Consider the following 22,107-nt stretch of genomic DNA (forward strand, 5'->3'; position numbering starts at 1 on the left):
TGATAATTCTCAGTAGGCTGAAAATAAGCTTCATTGAAATTGCTTTAATAATGGGGCACCTGGGTGGCTCAGTCGGTTAAGCATCCTACACTTCGGCTCAGGTTGAGATCTCAGGGTTGTGAGATCGAACCCTGTGTTGGGCTCCCCACTCTGTGAAGAGTCTGTTTGAAATTCTCTCTCCCTCTCCTCCTCCTGCTCATTCTCTCTCTCTCTCTCAAATAAATAAATAAAATCTTTAAATTGCTTTAATAACATAAAGGATGACCTGTAAGGCTCTGCTGCTCTGAGTCTGCGTCCCGGGTAGCAATGGCTACATGTTAAAATGACTGCGGGCACAGGGGTAAAGACAGAGCATGACTTGGGTGCTGAACAGTGTGAGTCTTCTGGGGAGCAAGGCAAGAGTGGAGAGAGGTCTGTCTGTAGTCGAGGGTGGGACGGCCTGGGAATCCGCGGGCAAAGTCGGAGCCAGGCAGCAGCCAAAGTCAGAGCCAGGCAGCAGCCAAAGGGAGAAAACAGTGTATCCAGGAGCCTGTGGTACCATGAGCAAGCGCACCTGCCCAGGAAGGCCCACCCCCGGGGGCCTACTTGCCCAATCCTCCTCCACACAGTCAGGCCCCTTGACTTGCCACTTGAAAACGCCTCTGCTCATCTCTGATCAGACTGTCTCAAGGCCTATGTCAGCCAATAGGGCCCAAGCTGGACCCCATGCAGAGCTGGCTGCCAGGAAGCCGGCTAAGGGCGGGCAGTCTGGCTTACCCCCCAGTGTCTTTCTCCAGGGCTCAGATGGTACCTCAGGGACCCAGTGTAAACTCCCCCACATCCCTGCTGACCAAAGCCTTTGCTCTACCTCACCAGTTTGGGGTTTTCCGAATGCTTATTTTTATCTGTTTGTGTTTTATTGGTTCTTTTCGGTTTTACCTGATAAAATATGGATAAAACACGCCCTGTGAGGCCACAGCAGCACTACTACTGTTTAAACACAAGAAAATCTCGGGGCCCTGTTTGCTCATCCACAAAATGAGGAGATGAGACTGAAGAAAAGCTGCTCCTAGGAACAACATTGCTGGGTAATGGAATGTCATGGAACCAGAGACAATGGTTTGGGGTCTGGACAACCCTTCAAGTGGTCACTGCCTCCGCTCGGTCCTCCCAGTGGCTGGCTGCTGGGGAGCGCAAAACTGACCCTCTCATAGTCACAGCCCTGTAGGACGAGCAAGGTCAAGAGAAAGGAGCACCTGACTGCTGCCCAGGAAGATAACGTGGTTTGTCCAAGGCCACGGCACTGACTCAGAAGGGGGAAGGGAGAGACAGTTAGACACGGGTTTTTGACACTGATGTCCTGATGCCCTTTTCACCACAGCAGGCTGCCTCCTCTGGCATGTCACGCACGTTCTTTATGACTGCTTTGTCCTGGACTTGGTACCCGCCCTCTGCGCTCCTTCACGGACGTTTAGGGACAGCTCTCCCACGAGCTAAAAGCTCAGTTCGCAGCCACCAGCCTGTGACCAGCTGTGCAGAGAAATTAAAAGTCATCTCGTCATCCACCTGACAATCCAGGACCCTAAAACATAACTAGCTCCTGCCCTCTACTCCAACTCAATTATAACCGGGCTCCAGAAAAGGAGACAACCTTATCAAGCCCTCAGGAGGTGAAAGGCCAGAAAGGAAATTTCTTTCCCAACAGGTCTCCTTCTTCCAAAGCCATCAGCAGATCACAGGACCCTGGGCTCTGACCCTGGCTCCTGAGTCCTGCGAGGGGAGGGCCTCTAGCTCATGTTGCCACAGAGGAGGACTTCCTGCCAGAGGTGAGTCTGAACAAAGTCTGATTTGGTCATGAGCAAAGTGGGGCTAAAGATTAACCACATCCAGCCCCAGAATGGACAGGGGTAGCAGACGCGACATTGATAAACTGAAGCCAGAGGTCTGGCGTCTAGGAAGGCGAGTCCTATCATTAGGCTCGCCATTCTGCTGCAAACAATTAACACTGAATTTGATATTAAAAAGGAAAAAAAAATATCTTCTAGAAAGCACTCAAGCTTTAACAATTGGGAAAGGAAAAACCAGGCTGAGGCTAAGGCCAACGGGAACCCAGAGAAGAGCTCTGGAGAAGCCAGGCTAGCCCTCAGAGCACTGGATGATTCCTGGCAAACTGGAGCTTTCATTTTCACGACCTCCTGTGCAGAAGTCGAAGTTCAGGGCTGACCGAGCTAGAGCACTAACTGGAGACCTTACCACAATGAACTAGAACCCCAGAGGGCTGGGGGCAGCAAGTGAACAACAGGCCAACAGGCCCCCTTAGATCCGAGAACTTGGAGGACATCACACTAAGCAAAGTACACCAGTCACAGAAAGACAAATACAGAATGATTCCACTTACCTGAGGTACCTCAAGTAGACAAATTCCAATAAAAAGAACACAGAATGGCAGTTACTGGGGGCTGGGGGGAGAGGGAAATGGGGAGTTGCTGTTTGGTGGGTACAGGTTTTCAGTTTCGTATGATGAAAAAGTTCTGGAGCTTGTTTGCATAACAAGGGGGATATACTTAACATTCCTCACCCAAAAACAGTGAGGACAGTAAATTTTACGCTGTGTATGTTTTGGCATAAAATTGAACTAAAAAAATTTTTAAAAATATTCATTCAAAACTTTACAATGAAATAATAACATACTTGTGAACTACTTATCATGCCAATGAAAACAATTCTACTCACAAAGTTCATACTGTTCTTTAGCCTTTGCCATGTGGTTACATTCTAAGGTAACAAATGCAATTGTATTTATGCTCCCATACTTCTGGGAAGTTAAAAAAAAAAAAAAAAAGCTATTTAGAGCCCAATGCTCCCTGAACCTTAGCCTTGGTTAGGTATGTTTCAGGGAACAAGGACATTTCAAACTGATCTGCTTGACCGGTCTTTCCTAAGATCCTGACTGCAATTCTCCTTTAAAGTTCCCATGCCTTGTAAAGATGGCCACTGTTCTCATTAAGACTGAGAAAGCCTCCTCTCTCTATAAATAAATAAAGGGCGCCTGGGTGCCTCAGTCCATTAAGCATCTGACACTTGTTTTTGGCTCAGGTCATGATCTCAGGGTTGTGAGATCGAGCCCCAAATAGGGCTCCGCCCGCACGGAGAGAGGGGCCTGCTTAAGATTCTTTCTCCCTCTCTTTTTGCCTCTCCCCCTCCTTAGGCACGGGCTTGTGCTCACTCTCGAAATAAATAAATAAATAAGACTGGGTAAGCCTCAAAGGAGGGCTTCTCTCCCTAGCATTTATGCTGGATCCGATTCTATCCAGTCTAAAACAAGGAATAAATTAATGGCTCAGCTCCCATCTAACCTGAACTCATAAAAAACAAAGACTTTAACAGGAAGCCAGGAGCCAACTGCGCTCCCTATCATGAAGTCCATGAGACTCTCAAACAGTACAGTCAAGGTTAGGATATGAAACATCCATGAAATTTATTTTATTTCTAGTCACTCAAAAAGGTTATCATCATTAATTAGGCCATGAAAACCCAATCAACAATAAATCAGACGATATAATGAAAAATGAAAAGCTATTTCAAGACTCAATGTTGGCATTTATTAACTCAGATATAATAACCCTCCTGAGTTCTGGTGATTTTTTTCTTTCGGGGGGGAGCTAATTTTCTAATAAAAATTGTCCTTCTTACCTCTAGCTGTCTTTGAAACAATTTAATCTTGGCATCCTACAGGGCCATAAAAAGAGAAAAGAGTTCCTTCCAGGTCACCCACTTACCAGCAATTCATCTACTTGCTCCTTCTACATTAAAACAAATAGCGAGGGGTGCCTGGGTGGCTCAGTCAGTTGAGAGTCCAACTCTAGATTTCGGCTCAGGTCCTGATCTCAAGGTCCTGAGACTGAGCCCCATCAGGCCCCGAGGTCAGCAAGGAGTCTGCTTACAATTCCCTCTCTCTCTCTCCCTGTGCCCCTCCCCCCATTCATATGCACATGCACGCGTGCGCACACACACACTCACGCTCTCTCTCTCTCTAAAATAATACATCTTTTTAAAAAATGATGTGGCCATTATTATTATCATTACTATTAATTTCTAAATCATATACTAGATTAAACACTGGAGGAGGGAAAAAGAGGAAGAGGGATGCAAGAAGGGAAAAGAACAATTTTTTTTAAGATTTTATTTATTTATTTGAGAGAGAGAGAGAGAGAGAGAGCACAAGCAAGGGGATCAGCAGAGGGAGAGGGAGAAGTAGGCTCCCTGCTCAGCAGGGAGCCCAATGTGGGGCTCAATCCCCAGACCCTGGGATCATGACCTGAGCCGAAGGCAGACACTTAACCAACTAAGACACCCAGGGGTCCCGAAAAGAACAATTTTGACTAAAAACTCAACTAGTCTCCAGATAACATGTGCACAGTAATAGAGCAGATCTTGGGAGGCAAGCCTGTCTGGAATATGCCTCATTTTTCAGGAGCATCACTAATCCTTCAAGATCATTATTAAAATGCTTTGTCTTTGTAAGATTCAGCCTGTTGGATATTTGCTGCCTCTGAACAAGCCTGCGCTTGGACGTATGATGTGTGAGTACGTCCGCTAGCATGGGCTGAGTCAGTCAATAATTTTAATTCAAAAACTTCTCCTGGAAGGGGAAAAGAGCAAGCTGCATTGTGTGGCAGGGGATGGCTTAATACCTCTTATCTGTGCTTTTTTAAAAATAGGATTTGGTTTCATAAAAAGTAGGGAAGAGGCCTTAAGACTATTTTTCTGCCTTGATGGTGCAGAGAAAACAGCTGAATCTGGTCAAACCAACCATCACAGGAAGGTCTGACTTAGTCTAAAAATTTCAAGTGCATCCGAATAGCTGTCTCTTGAGTCATTGAGATTCAATGAAGCAGCTGAGAATGGCCAGCCATTCTAATCTGTTAATACTCCACGTCGCAAACAAAAATCAATATTGACGTTATAGATAATGAACTAGCTCTGGCCTTAAGTTTCATCTAAAAAAAGAAATGAAAGAGGAAAGAAAGTACTTTCAGCACAGGCAGCCTTCCCAAGGCACTCTGACTGTCAGAAACTCAGAATGCCTTTCCCCGCAGTTATTAGGTTCTAAGACGCACACCCCAAAGTCTCTTCCAACCCAGCAGGGTCTTATGCCTCGACCACAGGCTTACTGGTCCACCCTCTTCGCCAATGCATGGACCTTTTCACCTGCCACAGAGAAGGCCCACCTGGGAGGAAAAAGGTGTTCAAATACAGCAACACAGTTAGAATTTTGCTTTTTAGACTGCTAGCTGGTTCCAATAATGGAATCCAAATTCAGTTCATAGTAACTCCTTCAAAACCAAGTGATGCTTCCAGCACAACCACACAAGGCCTACAGAGGCCGACAGACGAGAACGCCCGCGCTACCCACAGAAGGGAACTCAAGGAGACAACAGATAGAATCGTGTAGGACATCTACGTGAAAGCAAAAAGACCCTCAAGTAAAACAGAAACTTAGAACAGGTAGGACCAGATCAGTTGGTGCTAATCAAGTAAAGAAGTCTGGGAATGATTTTTTTTAAGCAGAATAGTCAGGTCTATGGCCTAGACATGAAAACAATATTGCAGATGTGAAACCTTAGTGCACGACCAGGCCCCTGAGATGGGAACAACTCGGAAACAAGAAGGCAGCTAAACAGCTGGGTTAGCTACAGCTGAGGGGCTCTGCTGGGGGGCAGGGGAGGAAGGTTAATACTCGAGTTGAGGGGCAGGGAATCAACTGTTCCAAGCTTTGAAAGTGTTCGGATTTATATTTAAATCTTAGGAAACAAAACCCCTGTAGGTCCTTAAGAAATCTGAAAACTGGGTGTAGATGTTTTTGCTCAGGTGAGTTCCTGCCTGGAACCCAGGAGACCAGTGTTAGAAATCTGGAAGGAGGGTAAGAAGAAGAGTTGTTAGTGGCTGTGATCACCATGTAAACACGGTTCAACTGTTTCAACTGCTGATGTTCATGGGGTCAAATGTTAACAAAAGGCAAATCTGGGAAAGAGTACATAGTGCTCCTTATTCAGTTTTTATTTTTGCAACCATTTTAAATTTTGAAATTATTTTCAAGTTAAAAAACAAAAACAAAAACAAAAAAGGCAGTGTTCCTTGCCCTTGTTTGGCATTGGATCTGTTGTCAAATGTTGCTGCCTCCCACACCCACGAGCTCTACCAGTCAGAATGATCAAGGACTTCGACAAGTACTAACAGGAGGGACCCTGACTTTTACCATAACCTGAACTTTTTTAAACTTTATTTTGAAATAATTAGAGGCTTGCAGTAAGTTGCAAAAGTAGTACAAAGAAATGCCATGTACCTTTCACCAATCATTCCTTAAATTTTATTTTTATTATTTTATTATTTTTTTAAAGATTTTATTTATTTCAGAGAGCATGAGAGCAAGAGAGAGCAGGAGCAGGGAGAGGGCAGAGGCAGAGGGAGAAGCAGACTCCCCATTGAGCAGGGAGCCTGCCGAGGGGCTCAATCCCCAGGATCCCAGGATCATAACCTAAGCCAAAAGCAGTCAGCTTAACTGACTGAGCCACCCAAGCGTCCCTCATTCCTTAAATTGTAAAGCCAAATCAATCCCAAGTGGTTAAGAAATCAGGTTTTAACCATAGACCACCAATTCATCCTTGTAAGAAAAATGCATTCTACCTGAGACTGAAACCTCCCCTTATAATGACTTTCTGATAGTCTTTCTTAAGTCTTAAATGATCAAGTTTAGGAAGGTATCATCAATAGATAATTCCTGACACATCATCGATAGATAACATAAACAGGCAATTCACCCAAAAGTTCAAATGGCCAATACACAAACAAAAAAAGTTCAAGTTACTAAAAATATCAGCTGGGAAACAAATCAGTGAAACAATTTGGGTCATCAAATGCCAACATCCCATCATTAAAATATAATGTATGATGCTGTCAAGGGCACAGTGATATAAACCCACTATTGCACTAATGGCTGGAACAAAGTTGGTAAGAACTTTTCAGAAACCAATTTCGCAGTACATTCCTCAATAATGTTCATTCCAGGAGCACCTGGGTGGCTCAGTCGGTTAAGCGTCTGACTCTTGATTTCAGCTCAGGTCATGATCTCAAGGCTGTACGATCGAGCCTAAGCTTGTCCCTCTCCCACTGTTCCTCCCTCCGCTTGCATGTGCTCTCTCTAATAAATAAATTAAATCTTAAAAAAATAATAATGTTCACTCCACACATACACCAGCCAAAACCAGAGGGGGGCGGGCAGCACTAATGTCAGTTATGCCTACCAGTAATTTTTATTTTCTAGTTTTAAGTATTTCCAAATATTTTCATAATCTGGAAAAAAAATTACATGTAAATAGCTGTCAATCTTTAAAATGAAATCATGATCTTTGGAATATAAAATTGCACTAGCCCATCCCCCATAAGTTACCCAAAAGAAAACTAAGGCACAGAAAGATTCATTTTTATAAAGTGAGTCACACCATATGTATGCATGCAATCTGTTTTTATACACAAGATTACACAGTGAAGTGATCTAGCATATGGGTATAAGTGAGGCCTTTGGCTTCAGTTCCACCAACCTGGGAGGAGTCTGACCCTCAAGCGAGTTATTTACACTAGCCAAGCCTCTGTTTCTCTATCTGTAAAATGGGAATGGCAAAAGACTTCAGATTAAATAGAACAATTTATGTAAAGCATAAATTGAGCATGGTCTTTGGTACAAAGCAAGCATTCCCCAGATGTTAACTGTGCTTTTAAGTATTTCCTCAAGTCAACAGAGATTCTTGTACACATGATTTTAAATAGTTACCTAAAATTGACTATTCCATAACGTAACTGTTTCAACACAAGATACTCCTTGGAATTTGTTGCTATCACAAACAACTCTACAATGCGTTAGGATTCTATACCCAACCTTTGACTGTCTCTGATTATTTCCTCAATAAACGAGGTTTTAGAAGTGAAAATGTAGGGTTACATAGCATCTATACATTTGCACTCCAGTTAAAAAAAACAAATACAGGGGCGCCTGGGTGGCTCAGTGGGTTAAAGCCTCTGCCTTCGGGTCATGATTCCAGGGTCCTGGGATCGAGCCCCACATCTGGCTCTCTGCTCGGTAGGGAGCCTGCTTCCCCCTCTCTCTCTTCCTGCCTCTCTGCCTACCTGTGATCTCTGTCTGTCAAATAAATAAACAAATCTTAAAAAAAAAAAAAAAAAAAAGACTTTCAAACTCATTGTAAAAACCTTCCAAAACTGCTCCCTTCAAATCTACTGCTTGGGATGTATCTTTCCTTTAAAAAAAAAAAAGTATCCTTCATCCCAGTCCTTTCGTATTTATAAATACACACAAACACATAAAGCTGTTTATTAGTCTTAAATGAGATCATATTATACATACTGCTTTGCAATTTGTTTTTCACTTACTATTTTTTAAGATTTTATTTATTTATTTGAGACAGAGAGTATGCGTTGGGTGGGGGGTAGGCAGAAGGAAAGGGAGAAGCAGCCTCCCCGCAGGTCAGGGAGCCCAATACGGAGCTCCATCCCAGGACCCCAAGATCATGACCTGAGCCGAAGGCAGATGTGTAACTGACTGAGCCACCCAGGCAACCCTCACTATTTCTTGAACTTTTTCATACGCCTATATAGTAAATTGATGGGTATACATACACACGCATTTTCTTTACGTAATACAGATACACTATCATCTAATTACTCATTCCTTAGATAGAAATTTGAGTTTTTTTAAATTTTCACTATTAGAAACAATGCTATCTTGAAAAGCCTTCTATATAAATCTTGTGTCCAGTGCAAGCCTATCTGTAGGATACATTTCCAGAAGTGGAACTGATGGGTCAAAGGAAGCGCATATTGACAATTCTGGAACTATCTTGCAAATTTGCCCGATTTGCTAATTTGCACTCCTACCAGCAGCATATAAAGTATCCACCCCGAACTTTGGTCAAGACTGAACATTATTTTTTAATTTTAGTCCAACTGATCGATGGTAAAAAGGCATCTCAATGCTTTGATAATCATTTTAAGCTTTTCCCCATCTGTTTTCCTTCTCCTGTCAACTGGTCATTCATCGTTCTTGCTCAAGGGTTTTTCTTACTTACTTTATGAGTCGTGGACAGTTACCACTTTCTCTACTGTCTATTGCAAATATCACTTCCCATCTCTGACCTGCCTTTTAATTTTGAAATACACAAAGTTTTAATTTTGAGGTGTTGAATCTCTCAATCTCTTACTGTGCAGTTTCTGGGTTTTACCCTTCCCAAGAAAGTATTCCCCATTCCATCAGCTTAAGAACATTAGTCTCCGAAATCGCCGCAGAAAACGATGACAATAGTCTACGTAACATGCATACTGTTCTCTGGAGCCCACACAACGATCACACTCTTAACTTTAGAAAAACAGACTGTCAGGAACAATCATTCCTCCGTATTCTCTAGTCAAAATAAACAGTAAAGTATTGGCTTTTTCCCCCTCCAAATCATATTTGTAAACTAGAAAACCTAGTTCACATATCTGAATCCATTCATATCAACTGATGGCTCAGCTTCTCCATGTGAGGAAAGTATGTCAGATGAATTCCTCAGAAATGGAAAAAAATCTCTGAGAGAGAGAGAGAGAGAGAGAAAGGAAGCGACAGGTGGAGGTCAGAGAAGGTGACTTGAAGAAAGTGGAGAGCTGGCTCTTGTAGACTTGACAGGCTGACCACAAAGACTCAGTGAGTGTCGAGAGTACATTCTGTGAAGGACAGACCATGAGAAAAGGGAAGGAGACAAGAAACCCAAGGTCATGTTCAAGACCTGCAAGGTCACGAGGTACTGTGTTCCTGGTAGAGGCAAATGGCCACACTGCGGTGCCCTCTGAAGAGGACTACTTGCCTCTAGGCCCTGTCAGGTAACATCCCCCCCATCCCACGCAACCACCATTGTGGATGTGACAGGGAAGGGCCGGAGCTGGCGGCAGCCCGGTGATATGACCGAGCCCAACAGCTCTATCCAAGTGTGAGATTTTGATAATTGTTCAGCTGGTAGTAGAATCAGCCTCTGAAAATTCATACCGAGTGAAGCCATGAGGCAGCAGGGCCAGGAACTCCGAGGGGGACCAAGACCCTCAAAGGACAGTGGTGGCGCTCCTCCACTTCACCTCCCTGACCCTGGGTTCCTTCACTGTAAACTGAGGGGACCCGCCTCATCTTCAAGAAGTTTTCCGGAAAGCTCTAAATTCTGTACGTCTATGGTTCTATGATTCAATGTTCATGGAACAGAACTTACTTAGAGTTCCTACATTTTCATTTTGCCCAGAGAAACTCTTGGCAATTGCCCAAGTCAAGCAAAAGGATGAGAGTACACTTGAAATGATTAATGTGCCTAAGGCAATTAAGTCAAAATATTTTTCTAACAATATTGAAACAGTTCATCTCAGATTAAGACCTTGTCTTGCTTAGCCCAGCTGTGGAAACACCCCTCCCTTCTTCTGGTCCTAGGTGGAGAGTCTGCCGAGTCTACTAAGAATGAGATGCAGACCGAAAACCAGCGCTCGCGTGTGCTATGGTGACAGAAGGCTTCACCCTTCCTGTGGATTCAAACAATACCCCCTCCAGGTTCCCATCTATCCTTACAGGGACACAACTCCATACCCTCTCACAAAAAAATGATCCCCCTCCTACTCTGTCTGGCTTTTTTTTTTTTTTCTTTTTTAATGGGGGAAGAGAGCAAGGTAAGAGAAGGGCTGGCCTAGTTTTTAAGACGAAACCACCATCTGTATTGTCAGATCAAACCACCATCTGTACTACCCCGTCTAAATCATTAACACCGCTATCTATCGCCTGCCAGACATCCCCACCTCTATGCCTACAAGTCATTCCCACTGCTAGGGATCTTCATCCTGGGTAGGGAGGGTGTGGGGGGAGAGAGCTGGGTGGGGGATGCTCCAGATCCCAGTAAGAGGGGACTACAGCATGCAGACCTGGACTAGGACATTGCTATTTCCAGGAAATTCCTGAATTAGCTCATTGATTTCCTGGTCAGATCCCCTACTGGTGTGATGCCAGGCCTTCTCTCTCATCCAGGCCTCCCATTTTATCTCCCTCTTTTCTCCCTCTCAGCAGATGGCCTTGCCCCTAATTCACTGGGAAGGTGGTAGGAGTTGCCATCTTGTCTCCCATACCCAACTATATACACGAATCCATCCCTTGGCTAGAAATTCTAGCTGTTCCTCTCTAATCTACACCCACGCACAGATACTATCTAGGTCTAAAGAGGCCTAATTCTAAACCAAATGGACCCATCTGTCCCCTCACTCCTGCCCACCCAACCTGACCCCACACTAACTCCCTCTCATCCATCAAGGGACCCCTGATCTTCCAACCACCAAGGCTCCAACCCCAATGGGTCATCTCCAATGTTCTCCTCTTCTTTATCCTCCAAGCCCTTTTGTTCCCCAAGTCCTGTTGATGGAGTTCTTCTTTCATCATCTCATACCTCAACATTTCTTTCTGGTTTCATCCCTCATCTCCAGAATCCAGCCCACATGGCATTGTGCAACCCGGCTAGCCTTCTTTTTTTTTTTTTTTTTTTTTTTTTTTAAGATTTTATTTATTAGAGAGAGCATGAGAGGAGAGAGGTCAGCAGGAGAAGCAGACTCCCCGCCGAGCAGGGAGCCTGATGTGGGACTCGATTCTGGGACTCCAGGATCATGATCTGAGCTCAAGGCAGTCGCTTAACCAGCTGAGCCACCCAGGCGCCCCGGCTAGCCTTCTTTAAACACTGCTCTCATCATGTCCCTCTTCTGCTCAAAGACCTATCTTCTGTCTCATCTAATCTCTTTGGCTTTAAGGGTCCACCATAACCCCGTCCCTTCTATCTACTCAACCTTATTTTCAGTTACTCTCCAACGTGTTCCCAGCATTCTGGTTGGGTCTGATGAGCCACTGGCTCATGTGAGAACCATCCTCCTTCCACCTTCATTCAGGCAGCTCCCTGTATTTAAAGTGCCTTCCCCTCTTGTCTCTGCCTAGTCAAGTGTAATGTCCTCCATGAAGCTAGTGATGCTTGAACTGAGCCCCAGGCCTTCCTCCTAGACAACTCTGGCCTATCAGCTGACCTTCTACAACATTTATGCCACACAAGTAATCATAGTAAGTGAGTTCTCACCCAAGAGTGGGCTGAGTCTCAAAAGTTCATCAGTAAGTCAATTGTGTGAAATTCAAAATCCATTTATCCTGAAGGAAAATACATGGGAAAGAGGTTCCTAAGCCCACAAAATTTACGCAGTCCACAATGTCACTGTGCTACAAATGTACCTTTCCGACCACACAGAACATAACTCAAAACAAAAGCACATTCTGAATTCAGATAATGCCGGGACCCTAGAACTAGGATCCCCTGCACACACTCCAGAAGAAGACAATTCTAGAGAATAGGAAACCAGCGACCCAGGGTATAAACCCAGACAGTTCTCACCCATCTGCCCCAATCAGACTTCTGGAGTCCAATTTCCAATCCAGCTCAAGGACATGAATCTGTTTTAACTCCTGTGTAAAACTTCAACAGACCCTGGAAAAACAGAGAAATTGGACCGCCAGTCCCAGACACATAGGGGCCAGGCAGCAGTCAGAGGAAACACTTACTCTCGGGGCCCCTCCAGGCAGCGACAGAACTGCTTCGATGACTTCCAAGCACTGACATGGTAAAAGGCATAAGGGGGGACATGGGAACATTTTTAATTTGTCCAGAGGATAGAGCAGGGCACACAGATAACTTCTAATTAGGAACCTGGTGGCCACTCATCAGTGGGGATTAGGTTCTAAGGTCAGGGCAAAAATCTACCAAGAGCCAAGATTACCCTACAAAGTACGGTACTGTGGTCTTGGGCGGTCACTGTGGTGCCCAGTCAAGTCTGAGAAACTCCAAGGCTGGCTACAGGATGGAGCTAAGGAAAAGCCTGACTGTGGCCTGGCTGTTACCCTCACTCTGCCCCAAGGAGGACAAAAGCTCTGATGCTGAGGGGGGTTTCCTGGGGCGCGGGCCCGAGGCATTTGCTCCGGCTTATTCTAGTATCAAGCCTCTGTGACTTTAATTCAGGTAGCAAATGTGTTTGGGGCGAGCATGAAGGTAGACGATGGAAGGTGGTGAGTTTTCTGAAGTCAGAGAAACCCGGTTACCAGTTCAAACACTGGTGTTACACCGTCCCCAGCTTCCGATCCCAGCTGCACTGCTGACCAGCCTGTGACTCTGGACAAATAATCACAAAAGGCCTCTTTCTCCTCATTATTCAGATAAAACAGAGATAACAGTGCCCACCTCAGAAGGGCTGCTGGGAAAATGAATTTGGCACATGGAAATTATCATTATCATTATCCGCAGCAGGCACGAGCACATCTTTTTTATCCACGCCCACGGGCTGGAGCTGACCCCACCCGACCATGTTCTCAAGGATCAAACAGCTTGTCCCCGGCCTCTCTAACCACTTGAACTAGACTGTCCCGCCTGGTTGACGTCAGCTTTAGTTCAGGCAGCTGTGACCATTAAGAATTACAAACACAGGGGCAAAACAGAAATATGGAAAAGTCTATACGTTATAGCACAACATGAAAAAGTAGAACTTGGGAGGGTGCGCATGGAAAAAAAAGAAAGTGCAGCCAACCGGATCCTAGGAGGCTACAGAGACGAAAGGTTAATAACGAAAGGTTAATAGTTGGTGGTTGTCTTTTTTGCTTTTACTGTAGAGCTGGTTGAAAGGATCACTTTTAAAATGAAGGCACCAGGCGCACCTCGGGTGGCTCAGTCAGTTGGGCATCTGACTCTTGATTTCGGTTCAGGATCGTGGTCTCAGGGTCATGGGATCAAGCCCAGCATCAGGCACTTCACTCAGCAAGAGTCACCGGGAGAGTCTCTCTCCCTCTCCCCTCCCCACACTTCTGTGTGCGTGCGTCCTCTCTCTCTAAAATAAATCTTTTAAAAAAATACATAAAATAAAATAAAGACACTGAATGACATATGCAGTTCTACCAACCATTTTTTCTGTCCCTTCTCCACTTTGGCCACATATTTGTGCTAGATTCTAACAAATGATGGTTAGTAGTAATGGGCTAATACTATATACTGTTTTTGCATTTCAATGCTGATCCAAATTTTAACCAATAATCCACATTTATAAAGGGTTTTAATTTTTTATTTATTTGAGAGAGAGAGAGAGCCCATGCGTGGGTGTATGCACGCACACACGAGAGCAAGCGAGCACACGTGCGCACATAAGCAGGTGGAAGGGACAGAGGGAGAGGGAGAAACAGATGCCCCACTGAGCAGGGAGCCCAACATGGACTTGATCGCAGGACCCTGGGATCATGACCTGAGCCGAGAGCAGATGCTTAACTGACTGAGCCACCCAAGCACCCTATAAAGGGTTTTAAATAACATTATGAAATCAAATCACTGCCATAGGTGTAAGGATGATAAACATTGCTAAGCAAGCAAGAAAGAATCAGTTGCTTAACTTTGATAGTCAAGGTCAATCCCATTCTAAAGGCAGTAAGAACATTCAGTTTGGGGAATGAGACCCGATACCAGCTCTAATAACAATATCCAGAGTTAGACCAATCCTGTCTCAGAAGTTCTTATGTAACTCACAGCCAATCAGCACTTGGAATCAGCATGAAACCACACAGACTTGGCAATTCCAAACAGAAGAAAAGAAACTTGATGATTTGGGTAGCTTTTGTGTCCTTGTCCCGGGTAAATGCATAGTTTGTCTGAAGCCTTTTGAAATACTGAAAATGGCTCCCTGGCTCCCATGGGCTCCTTTGCAGATGTCGGGTTGGAACCACCAGCCTAGATCAGCCCCACCCAGCACACTGCGGTGGGCTCTTACCACCCAGCTCTGAGCACCTTCTTAGAGGCAACTCCTTTGTAAGAGGTGACCAGCTCTGTGCCTACATTAGAAAGGCGGGGGAAGGCCTACCTCCATCAAGGTTAATCAGTGAACTACTTCAGATCTTTCAGATGAAGAATGAGACGCAGAGGCAAAGGACACGACTGGACTGAATTCTGCTCTTGACCGCACTGTTTGCCCCTGGAGTTGTGGCCTCATCTCCTGTGGCTTAGCCTATCCCCCCCAAACCCAGACCCCAGGTACAGAGTTGACCCCAGCCAGGGCCTCCACAGCTGCCCATTCTGAAGGTCTGTTTCATCACTGTCTAGGGGCCCAAAGCAGGAGAGAAGGCAGAAATGAAAGGCAAATGAAATACACAAACTTGGACGCACAAAGAAGAGAAAAAGCTGTTTCTTGGCGAATCAGGGAAAACACACACAAGGAGCATTTCATCACCAGAAACACGAGTACAAAGCCTAGAACCAAACTGCCTCATCTAATTTGGGAGGCACTCTAAACCTGATGGCTGTACTGGGCCTCCATCTGACGTTTCAAAGGGGTGAATGCTGTAAAGTTGTGATCTTGATGTTCTTCTGTTCATAGGTCCAGCAACTGCCTAACAGCAGTGTCCTGCCCTTTCCAGGTGACGATGCTGAGTCTGTTGTTGGCTTTTGTCTTCCAGCTCATGTGGGTCCTCAGAGAGGACTCTCAGCCAAAGGAAAATGCCAAAACAGGAGCAGAATTTTCTGGCTACCCAAGTGTAATTAAGGATACCATAAAATCCTGCAGAGATTACTCAACACCCAAAGGCATAGCCTGGGACAGCTGAGGCTAACTGGGAAGAGCCCTGGCTCGGGAGCAGCCTCGCTGGGACTGTAGTTCCTGAGCTGTCAAATGAGGGTCGTGATGGTGAAAACCCACTCCTCAAATTGCTGGGAGAAAGAATAAATGGGACAGCACTTCATGAACTGTGAAGTTATGGGCACCGATGGCATAGAAATGTTATAATTAACCACGATGCTCTCTCCCCTTGGACAGGATGGAGTAAAGTATATCAAGGAAATATTATTACTTGTTCTCAAAAGACTCTGTTTGGCAGTTATTTTTATTTAAAACAATGTATTACGGTCATCATACAAGGGGTTTTTTTCCTCCAAAAGCTTTGAGAGCCATTTTAATGTCCATGGTAAAGAACACCATTCACGTCCTGAGCATACAGGCCCCAGTCACCTAAAGCAGCAGGAATTATTTCTTGGAGGAAAGGAGGGCCAAGGCCTGCAGAGATCCAAGTGAGACACGATCTGGACGTGGGAGGATATAGCAGAGGGATTCTGATAATTAACTCCTACACGTGCCAGGCCTCAGGGCCTTACCAACAAGATCTCACTGAAGACTAGTGACTCAGTGAGGTAGGGAGCTAGTATTATTCCCACATTTTGCAGATGGGGAAAAAGGAGGAGTGTTCTGGGCAACTTACCAAGGCAACAGAAAACTACCGACTGGCAGAGCTAGGGCTCACCCTCCAAGGCTGTGCTCTATACCCCTATTAACGGCCTCGTTCACGTATTTCCAAGGGCAAATCGATCCATGGGCAACAGAAGCTCTCTACCGGTGCTCTGTGCTTCAAGAAAGGCTTCCATCCATTCAACATTTACTGAGCACAGGCTGCATGCCAAGCCCACTGCTGAACGACAAAGACCTTCACACTGTCTGTCCAGGAGGGAGCATCAATTCCAGGGTGGACCCTGAGTATAACTCAGGGAAGCAATGAAAAGTACTTCTTAAAAAGTCCCAGTAGTTCATAGAACAGGCTATAAAATGCTTTATTCTTCGCTCTACTCTTCCAGGCCCCTCAAAGCCTACTTGGGAAAGTAATCAACCTATTAGGCAACTACATTCCACGTTGCGAAGACTTTCTTATAGTAAATCACGGTTTACAGCAAAAAGAAATCCAGCAGGCTGGTATCAGCCCTCGGACTATGTGTTCAACACGCCCCCCTCCACTTTATTACTGTATATAAGTAAATATTCTATTGCAAGCACAAAAATCTTAAGAAAACCCTAAAAATATGGCACATCTCTTTTTGTGTGCTATGGGAACGTATTTCCATCATAGGGAAGTTGGTCACAATTAGCTAGGACTTCACGGAGACAGTGACAGGTGGCAGCAGAGGTGGCGGCTGTTGGTAGCAAATGGTCCACCCATGTTATTGATTACCTGGTGACTTTACTGATGTCTCTGCCTTCCCTTTTATACTAGCCATCACAGGCAGTCGCTACCACAGATTTTCCCTACGTGACCATTCCACGAAAATGTTCATCCAAAATGTCTAAAGGTGCGACCATACAGAAACTGACTTCAAAAACAGCACCTAAAGACAAACTCATTTTCCTCTCAATGTATTATGTATACAAAACAAGCATTTGGAGTTGATAGTAGATCTAAGGCTCTCTTGATTTCACAGTTCACGCACTGGTACAGGTCTGTTTGCACAGACATTTTAATCTCAGCCAAACCTTTCTAGTTGGACATGTGGAACTAAAGCTCTGAGAGCAGAGACACGTTTTAGCATTCGGTGCTTGCCACCTGTCTCCTGCCTTCCAATGTCATAGCAGCACAGTATTGGAGCAGCCCTCAGGGAGCTTAGAGGACAGGGGGCAGAGACCATCAAATAATCAATACAAGGGCTATGAAGGAACACGAAGGGTGCCAAGAGAGTACAGCCAGCGGGGAGACCCCATCAGTTTGAGGCTCAGTCATGGAAGGGTCCCTAGAACAAGTGGAATTGGGCTGACATTTCAAGGATGAGGCAGAGTTGGCTGGGATGGTAGTGTGGGCAGTCCACAGGCAGAATGGCATGAGCAAGGGATCTGAGGCAGGAGCACAGCCTAATGGAGGAATCCAAAGAAGGACCCTTGAATGTAGGTATAGTGTACACAGCATGAGACTGGAAAGGTAGGCAAGGACCAGGTCATGCAGGACATTGAAGGCCACACTGAGGAACTGGTTTTTATCCCAAGAGCAATGAGGAACAACTGAAGGGTTACTGTATGTGGTCTAGAGGCAGCATGCCGGTGATCAGATGGACATTCTGAAAGCTTACTCTGGGTACAGTTTGGAAGCAGACTGGAAAGGGACAAGAAGGGACTCAGAATGATCAGTTACACTCTTACATTTGAGGTGAGAGGCGACAAAAGCCTGGACAAGAGAGGTGGCTGTGAAGATGAAAGAAGGGGACTGAGAGAGAGAAGACGACATGCAAGGGACTTGACGGGTAGGAGAGGGAATGAGAAAGGTGCTTTTAAGGACAAGCCTTAGGCTTTAGGCTTACAAGACAGTGGTCAGCAATCCCATTTATCAAATCTGGGGATAAGAGAAGGATCAGTTTAGGGAGGACACAGTAGGTTCAGTTTGGGACATTTTAAGAGTCTGATATTTGGTGGCCTCCAAGGGTAGATGTCAGAAAGGTGCTGGAAGTTCTGATTCACTAACTGATACTATTACACAACCACCAGGAAGGGAGACTAATGGTTCCTTACAAATAATGGCAAACGAGGGGCACCTGGGTGGCTCAGTTAAGCATCCCACTGTTGATTTCAGCTCAGGTCATGATCTCAGGGTCCTGGGATTGAGCCTTGTGTGGGTTTTTGTGCTCAGTGGAGAATCGGCCTGAGGATCCACTCCCTCTTTCTCTCTCTCTGCCCCTCCTCCCACTCTTACACATGCACACACACTCTCTCCCTCTCTAAAATAAATACTTAAAAAATAAAAATTAAAAAAGCAAACAAACAGTAGAGAGAGAATTTATTGGATGACAAAGTTGGTTTTTTTTTAAGATTTTATTTATTTATTTGACAGACAGAGATCACAAGTAGGCAGAGAGGCAGGCAGAGAGAGAGAGGGGGAAGCAGGCTCCTCGCTGAGTGGAGATCCTGATGTGGGGCTCGATCCCAGGACCCCGAGATCAATGACCTGAGCCAAAGGCAGAGGCTTAACCCACTGAGCAACCCAGGCGTCCCAACAAAGTATTGTCTTTGTTTAAAGTCAAAGTCCAAAGTCATGAACTTCTAACAATACTGTGCAAGTAACATATGCAATAAAACCATTGCATATGTCTGCCTACATTCAACTTTTTTAGAACATCTTTCAAGAGAAAGTTAATGCCATCTACTATTCTACACACATACACTTCTTCAACTTTTGGGATCCTAATTTAAACCAGGCAGCAAAGAAGAAACTTCAAACTGAAGCAGGAAAAAGAACTGTTTCCTAAAATGAGGAACAAGGTGGGGGAGGGGGGGTAGGAATCTTGGCATTGCCCCGGCAGCTCACTTGGCAGACACCAATTCATCTAAAGTTCTGAGTTACGGGGGAAAACTTTGATTGAAGATATAAGTCCTGGATACATCAAGACACTCCTCATTTCACTGGCTCTAAGAGGCAGGAACGGTGTTTTCATTTCAAATGAGGAATAGGAGACAGGGAAGTTGAGAGACTTGCCTAAGGCATCATTGCCAGTTAAGGGCAGAAATGCAAAGCAAATGGGTCCGGGCAACTCCCTTTAGTGATGCCCAACACCACAGGGGAAAAGGAAGAAGCAGCTATTTCCTTGATGTTAATCCTCTGCTGTAGAAGTAGAACGTTGGGATATTTATTTCAGAAGGTGTTTTCTGTGATCACCTGTCAATTTCATCCTTAGCCTCAAGATAATCTTAAATTTTTTTAACCATTTTATTTTTTTTAGAAGATTTTATTGATTTGAGAGAAAGAGTGAGTAGAGGGAAGGGCAGAGGGACAAGACAACTCCCCACTGAGCAGGGAGTCTGACATAGGGCTTGATTCCAGGACCCTGGGATCGTGACCCAAGCCGAAGGCAGATGCTTAACCAACTAAACCACCCAGGTGCCCCAAGATAATCTTAATTTTTAAAAAGTTTTGTCAATTCAATCCTCTCTGCTTTAGCTTCTGAAAAGGGTTTTATCTGGTTAGATATGTAGAGAAAGTTTTAAAAGTTTTAGTTATGATTGCTTAAAACATTGGTATCCAAATGTAAACTCCAATCTGGAAAAACCAAATATTCGTTTTTCATCAAATGTCTACTACACGTTTCCAAATAAAATTCACTGAAACTGTAGTGAATAAGTGCCTCTAACTCAGAGCAATTTTTCAAAAACCATTTATTTATTCTTAAGCCAAACTCAGAACTTTTCTTCCTGAAGAAGAAATGCTATCAGGTACATCCTTGCCAGTCCCCAGAGCTTAACAACTCAAACGGTCAACAAAGGATCCTAACTGTGTTAACAGGAAATATTACATAGTCCTTACAAATAACAAGTATGGGGCTGCCTGGGTGGCTCAGTCAGTTTAGTGTCTGCCTTCAGCTCAGGTCATGATCCCGGGGTCCTGGGACTGAGCCTCACGTTGAGCGGGGGGGGGGGGGGGGGGGTGTCCCTGCTCAGCGGGGAGTCTGCTTCTCCCTCTGCCCCTCCCCCTGTTCATGCTCTCTCTCAAATAAATACATAAAATCTTGAAAAAAAACAACACATAGCAAGTATGTACAGAAGTGGGGCGATATGCAAATGACATGATGATAAATGAGGAAAAAACACAAACTAGCACCTACACTGATTTACATGATTTTAGAAATGTAAGAATGTAGAGTTTAATTTTCCGCTGTATCTCCACACACACAGACACGTATGTAAGTATAGGTATGTACATATATGTGTGTGTATAAAGCTCTTCACCCACAAATGTGTAACATCTGTGAGCCCTCCAGGGATCTCAGAAGCACTGCTCAGCCTGGCACGGCCCGGCCTGCCTGACACAAACCCGGTCCAGGTACCAGGCAAAGTGGCTGAGATGACAGTGAAGAGGGGGCAGAGCAGGAGTTACAAAGGGAAGAAGGGAGCAAGGACCCGGTGGCCTCAGCCAGGTGAGGCAGGGGCCGGGAGGGGTGGTGAGAGCATGCTCACCACCTGGGTGAACCCCTCACCAGCTGCGTGACCTCGGGCTAGTTATACAATCTTTTCGCACTTCAGTTTTTTTAATCTACAGAATGAGAAAAATAAACTCTACCCCATGGCATCTGTGTGGGGATGAAAGGAGTTCCACGCAAGCCTTTTTTTTTTTTTTTAAAGATTTTATTTATTTATTTGACAGAGAGAGATCACAAGTAGACAGAGAGGCAGGCAGAGAGAGAGAGAGAGGGAAGCAGGCTCCCTGCTGAGCAGAGAGCCCGATGCGGGACTCGATCCCAGAACCCTGAGATCATGACCTGAGCCACCCAGGCGCCCCCACGCAAGCCTTTATACGGGCTTCTCCCTGTGTGACTAGTGCCCTTCCTGCCTTGACAGGTGTGGTCAGTTTCCTGGTCTGCAAAGGGGCAGCAGTAACAACAGGATGTTGTGAGGATTAAGGGGAGGGGTATGGCCCTGGCTCTGTCCATCGCAGCCCGATGCAAATACCGGTTATTAAAGTATCCTGGGACGACTGAGTCCAGGCAGTAACCGTGGGGCTAACAGGCCCCACGTGTGAACAAAGGCAGAAGAATATATTATTTCCGAAAAGGCTGTTTGGTAATTTTATGATTCAGTGCTTACACTTGATCTTAGCCAAAAGGCCGAGAAGCGATGTGATTCAGTGCTTAAAAATGACACTGAGGAGGGGGGAAAAGAGCCTTAGGCCAATGGTTGTAACCCTTCAGCCTGCACCCAGGCCCCTGTGTCTGGGACTCGGCCACGCTCAGGTCAGCTGGCCTCTGGATGTGGGAACCCTTTCAGGGAAAGCAGTCAGGTTGTCGGACCTCATGGAGCAACAAGTGGAGGGTCAGTTCGTGCATTTTAAAGACCACTGGGCACGCATAACATCAGAAAGCGAGGTTCAGTGGTCAAGTTCAAAGGCAACCCAAGAGTAGGGAGATGCTCGGTCTGCTTTGAACCACCAGCACGACAGCCAGAGGCAACTTGCTCTCCTCCTATTCCTGCCACAGGAAAACTGACAGTAAGAAAAAAAAAGAGGGTACCAACCAGAATAAGGCCAGTCAGTCTCTCAAAAGGTCACTGATACCAAAGTCCCAACTCCTCAAATGATCCTTCAAATTTGTCGGTCAAAATCTCTGCAAAGAAGCCTCACTGAATTCCATGGCCCCCAAGACAACCGTTACTCCCCAAAATTTGTTGTAGTAAAAACAATGGCAGGATTCAGCTCTAAGGCCTCCTCAG

The 22,107-nt window shown here is 45.2% G+C and overlaps 1 protein-coding gene across 3 annotated transcripts in view; it reads right to left on the reverse strand.

Annotated features, from left to right (window-relative positions):
- The window catches only part of TEX2 (testis expressed 2), a 103,413-nt gene that overhangs the window by 61,639 nt on the left and 19,667 nt on the right, over positions 1-22,107 (reverse strand). The gene's annotated exons all lie outside the window — the stretch shown is intronic.

The sequence above is a fragment of the Meles meles genome, chromosome 18 (assembly GCF_922984935.1).
Source record: "Meles meles chromosome 18, mMelMel3.1 paternal haplotype, whole genome shotgun sequence".
Classification (NCBI taxonomy): Eukaryota; Metazoa; Chordata; class Mammalia; order Carnivora; family Mustelidae; genus Meles; species Meles meles.